This window comes from Scylla paramamosain, chromosome 7, assembly GCF_035594125.1.
Source record: "Scylla paramamosain isolate STU-SP2022 chromosome 7, ASM3559412v1, whole genome shotgun sequence".
In the NCBI taxonomy this organism is placed as follows: Eukaryota; Metazoa; Arthropoda; class Malacostraca; order Decapoda; family Portunidae; genus Scylla; species Scylla paramamosain.
Window position 1 is genome coordinate 310,001 of NC_087157.1, and position 17,500 is coordinate 327,500.

General features: G+C 49.6%; 1 long non-coding RNA gene across 3 annotated transcripts in view; it reads left to right on the plus strand.

The window, feature by feature from the left end:
- Positions 1-17,500, plus strand: part of LOC135101868 (uncharacterized) — a 135,698-nt gene that overhangs the window by 75,851 nt on the left and 42,347 nt on the right. For all 3 annotated transcript variants that reach the window (XR_010269418.1, XR_010269419.1, XR_010269420.1), the window contains exon 4: positions 973-1,029. This is a non-coding gene — a long non-coding RNA (uncharacterized LOC135101868). The remainder of the gene's footprint in view (positions 1-972; positions 1,030-17,500) is intronic.

Here is a 17,500-nt window from a genome sequence, read left to right on the forward strand (position 1 = left end):
CTTTCAGCCTGCCTCGTCTCCCGTCTCCATTCCAGTCCATCATTCATCTGCCCACGCACTGCTCACTCCTTCACTAACTCTCCCCATAACAATTCATTCTCCAACCTGTACGTGCGAGTATAAACCTTAATAGTCGAGTGATAAAGAGCGGAACGTACCATTATATAATACGTAGACTTTACAGCTGTTAGGAATCACACGTGAAGTCAGAAGGAGCCGCCGTCGATGGTCACTCCGCCGAGGACGCTTCATAAACAGGTGACGACGACGGGGCTTTTATGGAAAGGTGTACCGTTAATCTGTGTGGTGGTGGTGGTGGTGGTGGTGGTGGTCTTGCGTGTCTGGTTTTAATACATTGCGAGGAACTGTGTATCAAATGAACTCTATACAAATCTGACACACTGTCCTGAGAAATTAGCCACGTTGTGAATGGAGAGCAAATCGCTGTGTAAAAAAAAATAAATAAAATAAAGATATTTGAGAGAGAGAGAGAGAGAGAGAGAGAGAGAGAGAGAGAGAGAGAGAGAGAGAGAGAGAGAGAGAGAGAGAGAGTATTCATTGTCAGGGTCGATGATCTAAACCTCAGATAACGAAAACATGCAAAATGCCATGTGTGTGTGTGTGTGTGTGTGTGTGTGTGTGTGTGTGTGTGTGTGTGTGTGTGTGTGTGTGTGTGTGTGTGTGTGTGTGTAAATGTGAGCACCATGTGGAAGAGAGAAGGAAGGAAAACTGTTATTCAGTGATAGATAGATAGATAGATAGATAGATAGATAGATATAGACATACAGACATAATTTCAACAAGTTTTCTTTCTTTTTATCTTTAATAAGTTAGATAATTTCCTCCCTATACAGCCCCTTTCAAGATTTATACAAGAATTTCCTTAAAACAGTAGCATAATAATGAATACCTTAGCTTCAATTATTATTAGTCTTCCTTATTCTTAAGCAGACCATTCTTACTGTGTTCCAGGGAGGGCGTGGCGGCGGGCGCGGGGAGGCAGGACTGTGACATGACGGCTCTCCAGTGGTAAGTACAAGTATACATACCAATTACCAAAGCATGTGTCTTTTGTAATATTTCAGTGCATTGCGCCGCCCATCTCTTGCTCCTCCTCCTCCTCCTCCTTCTCTTTCTCCTTCTCCTCCTCCTCCGTGCAAGGGCCAAAAGGTCTATCGCTATCTGGTTTTTCTTTTCCTTTGTAATCCTTCTCTTCCACCTCCCTTCCTCCTCTTCTTCCACCTGCCCTCCTCCTTTCTTCCACCTGCCGTCCTTCCCCTCCGCCTCCTCCACTATCACTCCCACACTCGCCTCGGGAAACCCCTCACCCTTTTAACATGGAAATCAGACCAATAATTTGTGCAGTAAGGATCAATGGGGATCGCGGGGGAGGCAAGGGAGAAGGAGGGGAGCACACCTGCCTCAGTAGTGGCGGCGCGGGGTGCCCACTGGCCCTCCCCGCCTCTCCCACCGTCCTGCTGAGGCTTTGCTGGCTGCACAATGTTCCTAATCGGCCAATAAGTGATTTCTTTGTTTCTTCCGCGTGGCTTGCTGTCGAGGGCCGCCGAGAGGGAGGAAGAGGAGGAGGAGGAGGAGGAGGAGGACAACACAACGACAGCAGGCATGTAGGTCCTTACGGGGCTGTTTGTGAAGATTATACCGTGTACTATTCAGTAAGACAAAAAAAAATGGAATGCGAAAGACGAAAGATCCTCCCCATCTTCCGTCCCCGTCATCCAAGGCTGACAGGAGAAAAGACATGCCGTGCAGCGTGGAGACTGTATCGAAATTATATAGGAAAGAGATGATAAACGCCACTTGTGCTACTTCTATCCCAGGAGGAGGAGGAGGAAGAGGAGGAGGAGGAGGGGGATGACAAAGGAACACAAACGAACAAGAAACACTAACAAATATGATTGACCTTATGAGTCTGTTTACGATAAGGAGGAGGAAGAGGAGGAGGAGGAGGGGGAGGGGGATGGAAAGAAGGAGAAACACAAGGAAACACAAATAAAGAACAAACACTAACAAATATGGTTGCCTTTACGAGTCTGTGAAAGACAAAATACATAAAATACACCTACTTATATAAAAATGAGAGACGCAGGATAGTAAAACTGAAGGTTCCCCCACCCACGTTTCCTTCTGTACGAAACTTGTGGAAAGGAAGAAAGATGATGCAAAAAAAAAAAATGCCTTAAGATTTTGTAGTAACGAGATAAGAATGAGATAAGAACTAAAACAAGAGTAGATGAAGATGCTAAGGGGCAGGGAGAGGGAAAAAGGAGAGAACTGGAGGAGGAGGAGGAGGATGAGGAAGAAGAAGAGGAGGAGGAGGAAGAGGAGGAGGAGAAAACGGAATAAAAACACAGTATTCACCATGTCTCCTTAATCACTTGAAAATATCGCCTGAATCTTTGGAACACACACACACACACACACACACACACACACACACACACACACACACACACACACACACACACACACAAACACAAACACAAACAGGCCCGCTGCTATGCTATTCACACAATATTTACTGCTAAACGCTATTAAAAGCTGCCAATTGTTTTCGTACAAGACTTACACAAAGCCGACGCTATGGGTGTTTATAGCCTGTGTTTGGGAGGGGGGGGAGTGAGGAAGAAGGGGTGGAGGAAACGAAGGAGGGAGGGAAGGCGTGGCGGGGGTGGAGGGGTGGAGGAAAGACAGGAGGGAGGGAGTGCGGGGTGGAGGGGTGGAGAGAAAGGTTGTGAGGCTCCCCGGCGCGTGCATTATGGCGGAGGTTAAGCTTTTTGAGAGCGTTGTGCAAAGCTTTCTTTATGAGACTTGAGTGCACCATTTACACACCTGGCGGGGGAGCGAGGGCAGGTGTGTATGTGTGTGTGTGTGTGTGTGTGTGTGTGTGTGTGTGTGTGTGTGTGTGTGTTAGAATACAGACTGTCAGACTGATTATAAAGAAAAATAAGTAAGAAAAAGAGAATATAGGGAGACAGAAAGAAGGAAAAGGAGGAAGAGGAGGAGATGAGGAGAAGGAAGAGCGGAAGCGAGGGAGGGAGGAATGCAGAGGTAATCAGGAAGGGGAAGCAGAGACGTAGGGAGAGGAGAGGAGGGGAAAGGAAAAGAAAGAAGTGGAGGAGGAGGAAGGGAAAGAAGGAGGGGTGTGGTGTTGGTGGTGGTGTTGGTAGTAGTAGAGGTGGTGGTGGTGGTGGTGGTGGTGGTAGTAGAGGTAGTGGTGGTGGTGGTAGTGTTGACTGGTGAGGGTTTGCAGGGCATCCCAGTGTAAACAAACAAGACTGGCTCGCCTCACACCGCGGTAAAACAATGAATACTCCTCCAACATGCTGCCGGCCCATCACCCCATCGCTCTGCTAAGTAACGCGACCCTTCCCTTGTCATTGGCGTGGCAGGCTTGGTTAGTACAGCAGTTTGTCATAGCCTCCTTACCCACACCCTCCGCCACCGCTGCTGCTACTGTCAGTAATGTGTAAAAGATGTATTTCTGCCCTCGACACCCACGAACTTCAAGAGCGGCGTGATGTGTAGGTGTAGAAAGGCCTGCTGATAGCGTGAAGGGCGTGGGAGCTTCCGTAGCGTGCGTGCGTTTGGTAGCAAGTGTGTGTGGTATGCAAGAAGTGAAGGCAGTAAGTCGTTAGGGTCATCTGGGTGAACAAGTTTGTAAGTGTGTTAGGGATCATGCAGGTGTGGAGAGAGAGAGGACCAGGAGGAGGTGGAGGTAGAGGTGTAGGTGAAGGAAGAAGCAGTGGGCAGACGGGCTCAACGCTACATTAGAATATTTGGGTGTGTTTACAGGGAGCGGCCGTGTTATGATGGGCTGACTGACGGCCCGTACACCGCCGAGTGGCCTCCTCCTCCCCCTGCTGACGAGAGAAAATACACAACACCCTTACCCCTCTACTTCCCTGCAGCCCTCCCTCCCTCACTCCCTCACTCCTCCGCCCTCCACTCATCCCTTCCATCCACCTCAACTCATTCTTCATCCACTTACCTTCCCTCAGACATCCCTCCTTTCATTCCTACATCTCTCTTACTACCTATTATCTTCTTTGCATCCCTCCCTCACCCTTCCATCCACCTCAACTCATTCTTCATCCACTACCTACATTCAACCATCCCTCCTTCCATTCTTACACCTTTTACTCTTTCTTCTCTTATTCCTTAGCTTTTCTCTCTCATTCCACCATCCTCCACTCATCCACAACTAACTCTTCATCCACCTACCTACTTTCAACTATCACTCCTGCCTTTCCTACATCTCTTATCCATTCCACCAATCTGCATTCCTTCCCACACCTCCGCCACTCCTGTCCCTCCATCTACTACCTCTCCTCCCTCACCCCTTCCGTTCCCAAACCTCCTTCATTTCTTCACCTCTCCCTTCCACTCAATTCTTTCATGTCTTTCTCACGTCTCTACTTCCCGGATCCCAAACTTTCCATCTCTCTCTCTCTCTCTCTCTCTCTCTCTCTCTCTCTCTCTCTCTCTCTCTCTCTCTCTCTCTCTCTCTCTCTCTCTCTCTCTCTCTCTCTCTGCTGTCCTCCCACACTCACTCCCTCTTTCTCGTCTCGCATCCTGAGGGTGGCACAGGAGGAGGGAAAGGCGGTGAAGAGGTCACATGCTGTGGGGTGATAAAGGGAGTAATTTTGCCTGTGAATGTGGAGAGTCACAGTCAGGGGGAAGGAGAAGAGGCGGCTGCGGCGGCGGCGGTGGCGGTGGTGGTGGTGGTGGTCACATTTCAAAAGCGGAGGAGGGGTCACCTGGCTTGGCAAGCAGATGACCTGTTTCCGCTGTGTGGGTCACGCGAGAGGTTAATGAGAAGCTTGCGGTGACTGTGGACCGCTGTGGGAGCCGCTTCCCAGGAACACAAAAGAAGAACAAAGCTCAGCAGGACTGTATATGTATGTGCTGGTACATATTTGAGAAGCTGTTTGTAATACACCCATTGAGGGTTGTAGGATAGCGGAGACTAAGAGAGAGAGGAGAGAGAGAGAGAGAGAGAGAGAGAGAGAGAGAGAGAGAGGAGAGAGAGAGAGAGAGAGAGAGAGAGAGAGAGAGAGAGAGAGAGGTATTCAAACTACAACTTATAAGAATCTCTTATTATCATTACGTGACCTCAGACTCTCTCTCTCTCTCTCTCTCTCTCTCTCTCTCTCTCTCTCTCTCTCTCTCTCTCTCTCTCTCTCCTCGCCATTCCAAGACAATAGAACCAATAGTTTTGTAGTGCACACGAGTATTGGTTATCAAGAGAAAGGAAAAAGAGGGGGCTGAACACACACACACATACACACACACACACACACTCTCTCTCTCTCTCTCTCTCTCTCCTCTCTCTCTCTCTCTCTCTCTCCTCTCTCTCTCCTCTCTCTCTCTCTCTCTCTCTCTCTCTCTCTCTCTCTCTCTCTCTCTCTCTCTCTCGACACGTTTATCTATCTCTCCCTCCATTGATCGGATCTCTCTCTCTCTCTCTCTCCTCTCTCTCTCTCTCTCTCTCTCTCTCTCTCTCTCTCTCTCTCTCTCTCTCTCTCTCTCTCTCTCTCTCTCTCTCTCTCTCCAAGTACTCGGCAGCCCAAAATAAAACAGCGGTGGAATCACATCTCGTCTTTACTCAGACGGAACCTCTTCAAGAACGTATTGCCGACTTGTGAAATACAAAGAAAACGTCGATTGATGATAACTGTGAGTAAATCCAACGTCTTGCATGTTTTATTTTTTCTTCGTAGGCTTTCGATTACTGACAAAACATCGACATGGCTCAGAACAGCTTTAGTATATGAAGAAGAGCATTGATACTGATAGAGAGTAAAAACCAATGTTGTTTCTCCTTTTGTATGTTTTTCTATACAAGATTTCGATTACTGACAAACAATAGGCTTAAAATCAGTTAGTTATTATTATAGTTTGGTGCTTCAGACTCCCTGCGAAAACACAGTTCATGGGAATAGTGCTGTTAAATACGTTTCATATTAAAATAACGAAAATATACGTATAGCATCAAATTAAGAATGAAAAAAAAATACAGATAAGTGATAAGAATATCGTATATGAGGAAGTAGAAAGAGGGAATAGTAAAACTGAGGAGGAAGAGGATAGGAATAGGAATAAGAAGAAAAGAAGAATGAAGGAGCGGAGGAAAAGAACTTATAAGGAGAATTGCATTAGGAAGTCGTACATGAAGGAGGAAGAAAAGGAGGAGGAAGAGGAGAACGAAGAATGCGAAGAATAGGAATTAGAAAGAAAATTACAGTAGCAAACCTAAATGAAAGAGGAGGAGGAGGAAGAAGAAGAAGAGAAGGAGGAGGAGGAAGAATATAAAGAGAATTAATGACAAAGAAAATAACATTAATAAACATAAATGAATGAGGAGAAAGAAGAAGAGAAGGAGGAGGAAGAGGAAGAGGAGGAGGAGGAGGAGGAGGAGGAGGAGGAGGAGAGGGAGGTGGGCCCAGACAGACGCTCCGGTATCCGCTGCATCACAACAAAAGATTCATTGATAATCGATTTGACGAAGGTGGGTATTGGAGGGGGACGGGGGAGGGGGTGGAGGGGGGCCAGATGAGGAGGTGAGGGGGGCGAGGTGCCAAACACGGCTCCTGCTGATACAACAACACACTTGCCGGAGGGGGGTGGAGGGGCCACGAGAGGGAGGTGGAGGAGGCTGGAGAGGCGGAGGAACAGCTGAAGGAGGGAAGGAGAGAGGGAAGGAGAGGGAGGGAGGGAGGGAGAGAAAGAGGGGGGAGGACGTACTTACATTCGAGATTATCAAGATATTTTGTGTTTTCTTTCTTCTTGTGATAAGCGTTTTAAGATTGTGTGTGTGTGTGTGTGTGTGTGTGTGTGTGTGTGTGTGTGTGTGTGTGTGTGTGTGTGTGCTATTTTGTGTGAATCGGTATGTGCATGAATGAAAAACAGGGATCAAGCCTTCCCCCCACTTTCTCTCTCTCTCTCTCTCTCTCTCTCTCTCTCTCTCTCTCTCTCTCTCTCTCTCTCTCTCTCTCTCTCTCTCTCTCTCTCTCTCTCTCTCTCTCACAAGACATTTCTTATCATAATCACGTCCAATAATTCTCTCTGCTAGCAACTTCCCCCTTACTCTTTTCCCCTTCTTTCCCCCTCATCCTCCCTTCTCCACACCCCTTTCTCTCCACCACCACCACCACCACCACCCTCCCCGCGTTGGTTGTGGTGTGTCAGCGGAGTCTTTGTGAGGCACCATATCTTGGACAGCATCATGAAGCCCCGCCGAGATGTCATCACTCTTTCTGCTGTTGTGGTCTCCTCCTCCTCCTCCTCCTCCTCCTCCTCCTCCTCGTCGTTATAGTCGTTGTCGTGATGGTCGTTCTCTTCGTCTTCCTTGTTCATTCTTGTTTTAATTCGTCTCATCATCGTCATTTGATTTATTTCTCATTTTTTCGTCTCTTCACGTTCATCAAGGTTATTATTATTATTATTATTATTATTATTAGTAGTAGTAGTAGTAGTAGTAGTAGTAGTATGATCATTATTGTTACTCTCTCTCTCTCTCTCTCTCTCTCTCTCTCTCTCTCTCTCTCTCTCTCTCTCTCTCTCTCTCTCTCTCTCTCTCTCTCTCTCTCTCTCTCTCTCTCTCTCTCTCTCTCTCTCTCTCTCTCTCTCTCTCTCTCTCTCTCTCTCCTTCAAGTTATCAACAATAGCAGCAGATTTCGAGAGCAAGAGGAACCAGCTCGCCTCTCCCTCCCCCTCTCATCCCTTCCCTCCCTCATTCCTCCACTCCCTCCACTCTCCCACCACCTCTCCCACTTCCACCAACTCACGCCTGACATCGAGAATCACTCAGTCTACTTATAAGTGTGTACTCGTATTGTATGTGCTCTCTCTCTCTCTCTCTCTCTCTCTCTCTCTCTCTCTCTCTCTCTCTCTCTCTCTCTCTCTTCAAACCACCCTTCCTTCCATTCCTTCCTTGACACTTTCCTTCTTCCTTCCCTTCACTTCCTCCCTTGCTCAAGTTCCTTACTCCCCTCTGCCCTTCCTTCCTTCCTCTCTCTCTCTCTCTCTCTCTCTCTCTCTCTCTCTCTCTCTCTCTCTCTCTCTCTCTCTCTCTCTCTCTCTCTCTCTCTCTCTCTTCAAACCACCCTTCCTTCCATTCCTTCCTTGACACTTTCCTTCTTCCTTCCCTTCACTTCCTCCCTTGCTCAAGTTCCTTACTCCCCTCTGCCCTTCCTTCCTTCCTCTCTCTCTCTCTCTCTCTCTCTCTCTCTCTCTCTCTCTCTCTCTCTCTCTCTCTCTCTCTCTCTCTCTCTCTCTCTCTCTCTCTCTACATTTAAGGAAGGGAAGGGAGGCAGGAGGTGGTGAAGGAAGGATGTCAGAGCCGGCCCTTGTGTGTGTGTGTGTGTGTGTGTGTGTGTACTCTCGAGGGACCTGAGCGTGGCGGCGTGGATGGCTAATGCGGGTTCCTCACACCTTTGTAAACTGTGTGTGTGGCGTGACGGAGGCTGCTGCTTACTGGCTGCTGACGGAGGTGGCGGTGGTGATGGTGGTAGTGGTTGTGGAGGCGGTGGTGATGGTGGTGGTGGTTGTACACTTACACCTCATGAAACACACGCCCATTATCTCGCACCTTTCAGTATTTATACCCATTTCTACTACACTTGATGCTTACACCCATTAGAACCCCAATCATTATTTACACTCGTTCCCACTACACCCTCAGAACGACACCCATTACTGCCCACACACACACACACGTATCATCTACACCATCACGTCTGCCTGCATTAGCGGTACACCACTTTGCACTACACCCATTATCCTGAACACCCTCAAAACTACACGCGTGGGGGAGCCTGCAAGCACACGTCCCCTCCCTCGGCCTGGCGGTGCAGCTGTCAGGATGAGCCTCGATCAGCTGCGCAGGGCTCGAACCCTTGCTACAATAGGGTGACAGGCGTGAAGATGGTGATAATTGGCTCGGCTTAGTCTCTAATGACCCCTCGCGCACTGGGCTGGTTAGGTCAATTAGGGGAGCAGGAGAGAGGGACGGGGCGGCGGGGGTGGAGGAGGAGGGGCAGGCAAGCAGGTGGGGAGGACAAGGGGCAGGTGAGGGAGGGATGAGGGAGGAAGTCAAGCGGAAAGTGACCACGACATCCTTGCCCTGGATGGAAGTGATTTGTATATGTGTGTGTGTGTGTGTGTGTGTGTGTGTGTGAGCTACAAGACACAGGGGACATTTACAATTTACAGTATTCTCTCCTTATTTAATTTCATCTCCCTTTACTCTCCCTTTTTTATTTGCTTCCTCCTGTCCTTTCCTTTCCTCCCTTCTTTCCTTCCGTCCTTTCCTTCCTTCCTCCCCACCTTTCCTTTCCTTCCTTCCTTTCCTACTTTATTCCCTGGTGTTTCCTCCACCCCAAGGAAGGCAACACGCGCGGCCTGCAACAGAAGCGCCTCCAGCGGCCGCCCGTCACCAGTGTGAAGGGCGGCTTGAGGCCCTCAGCGGCGCCCTAAGAAGCACAGAATGAGGATGAGAGAGGGAAGGGAGAAAGAAGAAAAATCTCTCTCTCTCTCTCTCTCTCTCTCTCTCTCTCTCTCTCTCTCTCTCTCTCTCTCTCTCTCTCTCTCTCACAGGTCGAAGGTGTCAGGTTACCTGCTTATTAGCTGCACTGTGGGGGTCACATCTCCCCCTCAACACTGACCCTTCTTCCTTTCCTCCCTCTTCCTCCTCCTCCTCCTCCTAAACTCTCCCATTTTCCTTCCTCCATGTCTCTATTTCTCTTTTCTTCCATCTCTCTCTCTCTCTTTCTCTCTCTCTCTCTCTCTCTCTCTCTCTCTCTCTCTCTCTCTCTCTCTCTCTCTCTCTCTCTCTCTCTCTCTCGTGAATATCTAAATCGATGGATGACTATTGAACAAATGCAATATTCATGACTCAGGTGACACAGACGGTTCACGTAACACTGTAGCCACAACACATCACCAAAGTGGCAACACTGCCGCACCACACCACCACCACCACAGCACCATGACCGCACAGTGCTACCACACACCATCATCACGCACAATGCCATCACACACACAATACCATCACAACACCTCAACACCAGTACAGTGCCAACGCAACACCAATACAGTGCCATCACACATCATAATAATACAGTGCCATCACATCACCATTACAGTGCCAGAGCATCACCATCACAACACCAACACAGTGACACACACACACACACACACACACACACACACACACACACACACACACACACACACACACACACACACACACACACACACACACACACACACACACACCTTCACCTGCACAACATACGCCCCGCCGCAGCCGTCCTCCCCTCACCGGCAGTGTTTACCTGTGCGCGAAGGGTGATGGAGCGTGGACGCGTCACGCCGGTAAACACGCTGAAGTGTTCGCGTAACTCACCCCGACGTCGGCAAACAAGACTGAATTAAAACAGACGACGTGGCCCGCCTTCCCCTCTTCTCTCGACCCGTCCGCTTCTCTTTCCCTTCCCCGCCCCTTCCGCGGCCCCGCCAGGAGCAGGAGCAGCCGTGTTTGTTTAGCTGGGGAGGTGCCGGCGGCGTCAACACCCCGGTAATGACCTCCTGTTTCCTGCCAAGTGGGCGCGGCCATCTTTGTGACGTCACGGCGCCCCCCACGACCAGCCCTGTTTGTTTATGCCGCCTCCAAGTGACCGCTGAGGGGAAGGGGGGAGGGGCTCGATTCCCTCACACCTGGCAGTCCCGATACAGTGATGCAATGTTATTATTATTATTATTATTATTATTATTATTATTATTATTATTATTATTATTCCAAGGCGTGACGCAGGGCTCAGCAACTTGCACCACCACAGATACCACCACACCACCACTTTTCACGCACCTCTCCCCCTCACACACACACATCACATTCTTCGTTGGATAGAAGGCACCTGGTCCACTCAAATGGTTCAAACTGACTTGTTATCCACCCACAGGTGATGTGAACTGCAGAAACACTTACTATAGGCTTTTTCTTATGCGCGGGACGGGGCGGCAGAATGGACTGAGCGGGGTCTAGATGGATGAAGGCTGGCTGGACTGGTCTGATTGCGGCGGGCTGGGCCGGCAATGGCGGACGAGGCGAAACTTAAGTTTGCTGCTCCAGTCTGGCTGGGCTGGACTGGTCTAGACAAGGAGACGGGGCTGGACTGGTCAGGGTAAGGGCGGAGACGGGACTGAAGTGGCCTGGTTAGGACTAAAGGGGGAAAAAAAGAGATGGGCTGGGCTAGGGTGGACTGGGCAGGGCAAGGGCGAAGACGGGCTGGACATGGCTGGACTGATCAAGACAAGTTTGGAGACGGGGCAGGGTTGGGCTGGACTGGCCAAGACAAGGATGGAAACAGGGCTGGACTGGGTTGGGTTAGGCTAGTCAGGAAGGGACTGAGCGGGACGGGGTGAGGCGGGACAGGGCGCAACGGGGCGGGGCGGAGCGGAGCAGAAGTGCCTTACCGTGCCCCACGATGGAGTGGCTTTCAGTTTCTTCATAAACAGTTTTGTAATTGGAAGGAGGAAGAAGTACGAGAGGAGGGGGTAGGGTGAAGAGAAGGAGGACGAGGGGGAGGAGGAGGAGGAGGACGAGGAGGAGGAGGAGGAGGAGGAGGAGAAAGAAGTGGTGGAAGAAAGAAGGAAACGAGGAAGAGGAAGATGTTGAAAAGTCAGGAAAACCCGTGAAAGTATCTTTAGGAGAAAGTGTCATTTTCTTGTCATTCACACAGTGGAGGGCATGGTGGTCAGGTTCTCTCTCTCTCTCTCTCTCTCTCTCTCTCTCTCTCTCTCTCTCTCTCTCTCTCTCTCTCTGTCAGAACAGGTCTTGAGGATATCACGGCCAAATTTGCCGCCACTGCTAAACACGGATGGAAGTGTCTTAACGAGGGAGATTGCAAGGTAATGAAAGCCAGATACGCGCAGTACGTGGCGCCTAACACAATGCACATAATAGTGACGGGTGACAACGTAACGTATAATAACTCCACGCAGCGCGAACTTCTTCCATACTGCATTGCCATCCTCCATCACACTTATAAAAACAAGCTAATTTCTGGTCGCCGTAACTCTTAGCATTGTGAAAGGCCCGCGGTATATTATAACGTACAGGAAGGAAGGACAAAGTGACTAGATTGGAGAGGTGTCAAGGATGAACAGTGCTTTGTATTAGGTTTGCCGTTCTATGAGGCCGTGATAGCGTGCAAAAATTAAGGATAAAATGCGTAAATTAAGCTATTGAAGACTGTAAAAATGAAAGATATTCTCTATCTTTTTCTCTTTCCTTTCTTTCTTTACCTCCTTTTTTTCTTTCTTTTCTTCCTTTCGTCCCTCTCTTCCGTCCTACTCTCCCTCCTCTCCTATCCTACCTTTCTATTTCCCTTCTTTCATTCCTTCGTTCGTTCTTCCATTCCTCTTTCGCTGCTCCCTCCTTAATTCCCTCTCTCCCTCCTTCCTTCCTTTCCAAGCATCCATCCATCCTTCCATCCGGCCTATATTTCATTACTTTCCCTCATTCCCTCCTGCCTTTCTCGTCCACTCTCTCCCTGTATATCTCGCAGCAAGCCGTAGAGGAGAGTTATTTAGTAACAGGCCAAACTTTCCATCAGGGCGGGGTAGCTGACACGGTTTTGGTCTTGGCTGCAGGAAGGCTGAGGGGCAGAGCGTCTAAATATTAAGATCTCACGCCTCAACCTGCCCGAACACCGCCCAGTAATTGCATCAAGAACAGGAATAATCTTAAGATTCTGTGGTTAATATATTACTACAGATTTTTTTTCAATCTTTTGTATATTGAAGGAAGGAGGTTGTTAGGGACTCAGAGAGAGAGAGAGAGAGAGAGAGAGAGAGAGAGAGAGAGAGAGAGAGAGAGAGAGAGAGAGAGAGATTAGTTTTATGTATAGTGTTTTTGGCTTATTACGTTTGATTTGAAATAATCGTTTTTCTTCGGATAGTTGAATGTGTGTGTGTGTGTGTGTGTGTGTGTGTGTGTGTGTGTGTGTGTGTGTGTGTGTGTGTGTGTGTGTGTGTGTGTGTGTGTGTGTAAGCATTCTCTCTCTCTCTCTCTCTCTCTCTCTCTCTCTCTCTCTCTCTCTCTCTCTCTCTCTCTCTCTCTCTCTCTCTCTCTCTCTCTCTCTCTCTCTCTCTCTCTCTCTCTCTCTCTGCCCTCAGTTTATGGATGCTCTTATATTTCACTTCTCCTTCTCTCCCACACGTCTCCTTCATCACCTGCCTCACCCCCGTCCCCCTGCGGCCCCCGGGGAGAGGCAGTCTCGTTTTACCTGGCCGAGGGGTGCGCCCCCCCCCAACCTTCACCTGCACCACTGACAAACAGACTACGTTTGTTATCCTGACCAGCCTGGGAGCGAGGGCAGAAGGGGAGGGAGGGGAAGGGAGGGGGAAGGCGGAGAAGATGTTGGGTACGTTGAGAGAGAGAGAGAGAGAGAGAGAGAGAGAGAGAGAGAGAGAGAGAGAGAGAGAGAGAGAGAGAGAGAATCACATACCGAAGTCAATTTAACTCTCTCTCTCTCTCTCTCTCTCTCTCTCTCTCTCTCTCTCTCTCTCTCTCTCTCTCTCTCTCTCTCTCTCTCTCTCTCTCATCGTCCTCGTTGATATCCTTGTTATCCTTCCCATCCTTACCCTCTTCCTCCTCATATTTACTTCACTCTTTTCGCTTTTCTCCTCCTCCTCCTCCTCCTCCTCCTCCCCCTCTTCCGCATCTTGTCCTCTTTTTTGACATGACACTTTCTTCTTCTTCTTCTTCTTCTTCTTCTTCTTCTTCTTCTTCTTCTTCTTCTTCTTCTTCTTCTTTCTTTACTTTTGTCTCCTTTTCATAATAATTCGTTTCATATTCTTTCCCATGCTTTTGTTCGCTTCCTTATTTTTCTCCATTCTCTCATTGTCGTCTTCATTATCTCTTCGTCGTTGTCTTATTCTTTCTTGTACTCTTTCCTGCATTCCCTCCTTTCATTCTTTCACCCATTTCTCTCTCTCTCTCTCTCTCTCTCTCTCTCTCTCTCTCTCTCTCTCTCTCTCTCTCTCTCTCTCTCTCTCTCTCTTATTCTACTTTTATTTTATTTTTTTTTCGCTTTTCTTTCACAGCATTCTCCTCCTCCTCCTCCTCCTCCTCCTTCTTTTACTTCTTCCTCATCGTTCCCGTCCCCCTCTTCCTGCCGCCGCCGCTGCTGCTGCCGCCACCTTTCCTCTAGTGACAATTTGTGGGCGGTGTCAGGTGTAAGCAGCTTGTTAGGCCAACTGAGGTGTGCTCCAGTAATGACTCCTACTCCCCCGTATCCTCCCACTGGTTCCCCTCTTCCCTCTCACCTGCACCCACCAGTTACCCTTCTCCACCTTCTCCACCGTCTCCAACACAATTCATTGGTTCTCCTATTCCTTCCTTCACCTTCCTTCCCCATTCAGGTCTCCACAATTTTCTCCACCCCCAACTAATACTCCGGTTTTCATCTTCACTCCCACTCAGTCCTCCACTTCTTATTTCCATCTCCTCCACCTCCACCTAAGCCTCCTCTATATTCATTCCATCCCTACCTATAGTTTGCATTGCCTTCTCCACCCCCGATTCAAAATTCCACTTCTTTTTCCCTCCCCATCTCTTCTATTTTCCTTCCCTCCTGCTCCATCTCCACCCACAGCCTCCTTCCTACGCTCCACTTCCGCAATTCTGCCTCTTCCCCATGACAACTTCCCTCTCCCATTTTCCTGACTCTCTCTCTCTCTCTCTCTCTCTCTCTCTCTCTCTCTCTCTCTCTCTCTCTCTCTCTCTCTCTCTCTCATCTTTTCCTTTCCCCTGTTTATTTGCCTCCCCCTCCTTTCCTCCCTTACTCCCTCCTCTCCTCTCCTCTCCGCTCCGCTCCTCTCCTCTCCTCTCCTCTCTCCCATTCCCCCTCCCTCCTTCCCTCCTAGTCGCACCGAAGCACTGGGGTAAAGTTTCCAAGCCGAGATAAGATTTTGGACATAACCCCTCTCTCTCTTCCTTCCCCTCACTTCCTCCTTCTCCTCCTCCTCCTCCTCCTCTTCCGCGGCGCCGGCCCCCGGGGACCCGTACATCAGGGCCAGACGAATATTTGGCTTCGGAGAGTCGAGTGTCCAGCCGTAACAAGCGTCGCCCTTCCTCCAGATAAGGATGTGGATATCACGACCCTACCTCCGCCTCCCCCACTCTCTCTCTCTCTCTCTCTCTCTCTCTCTCTCTCTCTCTCTCTCTCTCTCTCTCTCTCTCTCTCTCTCTCTCTCTCTCTCTCTCTCCCTTCGTTTCCAGCTGGCCGCCTGTGGGTGCCGGGACCTCTCGTGTGACACTCTCAGTCCAGGCGCGTCCAGCCCCCAAGTGCAAGAGCGGGATCGTGTGTGTGTGTGTGTGTGTGTGTGTGTGTGTGTGTGTGTGTGTGTGTGTGTGTGTGAACTCCTTTTTTTATTTATTTAGTTATTTTGTCGGGGACTTAGACTAATATTAATAAAACTCTCTCGTTTTACACGTATAAACACACACACACACACACACACACACACACACACACACACACACACACACACACACACACACACACACACACACACACACACACACACACACACACACACACACACACACACACACACACACACACACACACACACACACACACACACACACACACACCGTCTTGACCTCACACGGGAAGGACGTGTGACCTTCGGCGCTCTAGAGCAGCCTCGGCCAGTATGTTGGCCTTCTTCCCCGCCCCCTATTGATAGTGACCTCAGTTTTTTTTTTCTGTTTTCAACTTTGAGTTTTTTAGTTTTAGGCTCGACCTAAAACTTGTACTTGTGAACACATTTAGCGAGTGCGTGTCGATACATAGAGAATAATGTGTGCTTCAGTGAAAACGTACGAACGCAACTACCTCCCGCGCCGTAGGCAAGGATCCGGTTACCCGCCGCCCAACGTGATACAGTGCCTTAAGACCTTGAAACTATCTCCGAACCGCGGATCGAGAGGAGGTAAAAATGTGGTGTCCCATCAAGGTAGTGACCTCCAGTGCCAGAGAAGACCGCAGGGTGGAGAAGAGGGAATACAAACACTTTGAAGTGCCTTGTGTGTGGTATTGTCTTCCCTCCCTCCTCTTATTTAATGCGACGTCTCTGGCCAACAAGATGGACGAGTTGATTGTCACGGTGAGTTCTACTTGTGCGGACATTGTGGCGGTTACTGAGGCGTGGCAGATTGTTCCCTAGGTGTGCACGATGCAGGACTACCAGCTCTACCATCACCTCAGGTCAGGACGCAGGGGGTGGGGGGAGTGGCCGTTTTCTGCCGCTCTGCCCTCAGTCCCTCACACCTCCCTGTCGATATTCCTGCCGGAGTAAAGGCCCTGTGGGTGAGAGTTACGCCCCCTGCCATCCCAGCAACACAGCCTCCATCATCGTGTGCGTAGTGTACCACGCCCTACGAGCCACCACAGCACAGTTACTCACCACTCACATCATTGACACTGCTGATGCCCTGAGGATGAGGTATCCTGCCGCCAAACTGGTCATCTGTGGGGACTTCAACAGATTAGATATCAGCGTTATCCTACACCAGCTACACCTCACCCAGGTCATGGACTTCCCCACCCACCAGCAAGCCACCCTCGACCTTATATTGACAGACCTGGGCCCCGCGGACTGGAAGACATCTTACGTCACTCCCATCCCCAGAACTTCCAGTCCACAGTCACTCAATGACCTCAGGCCAGTCTCTATCACCCCCATCCCTAGCCTTATTTGTGAAGATTTTGTGTATGACTGGGCCTACACCAAAATTTGTAATACAGTGGATATTAAACAGTTTGGAAATATTAAAGCCACCTCCACCTCCCATTACCTGACCAGCTTCCTTGAATTCATCCACAGCCACCTGGACAAGCGAAACACCTCTCTAGCTGTTGCTTTTGTGGACTTCAAAAAAGTCTTTGATCTTGTTGATCACACTGTTGTCATCAGCAAGGCAATAAGTCTGGGTCTCCCTCCTAACCTGGTAGCGTGACTAGCCGACTTCCTCACAGGGAGGCGTCAGGCCGTTCGCTATCAGGGCTCCGTCTCTAATTTCCAACAGCTGACATGTGGGGTCCCCCAGGGGACCAAGATGGGTCCACTATGCTTCCTCCTTCTCATTAACGACACCCTCACTGACACCCCCCATAGCTGGAATTATGTGGACGACTGCACCGTGGGCGTCCCAGTCTCCAACGAGAACCCGGACTACTCGTCACTGCAAGCAATTCTGGAGCGACTGCAGACGTGGACGGAGGAGAGCAAGATGACCATCAACCACAGCAAAACTGTGGTGATGCATTTCTGTACCTCCTCTGTACGAGTGCCCTCTTCCCAGCTCACAGTGGGCCCTCACCCCTTCCAGGTGGTCCGATGTGCCAGGCTTCTCGGAGTCACGATGGACGACCAGCTGACCTGGAAGCAGCATGTCGCCAGC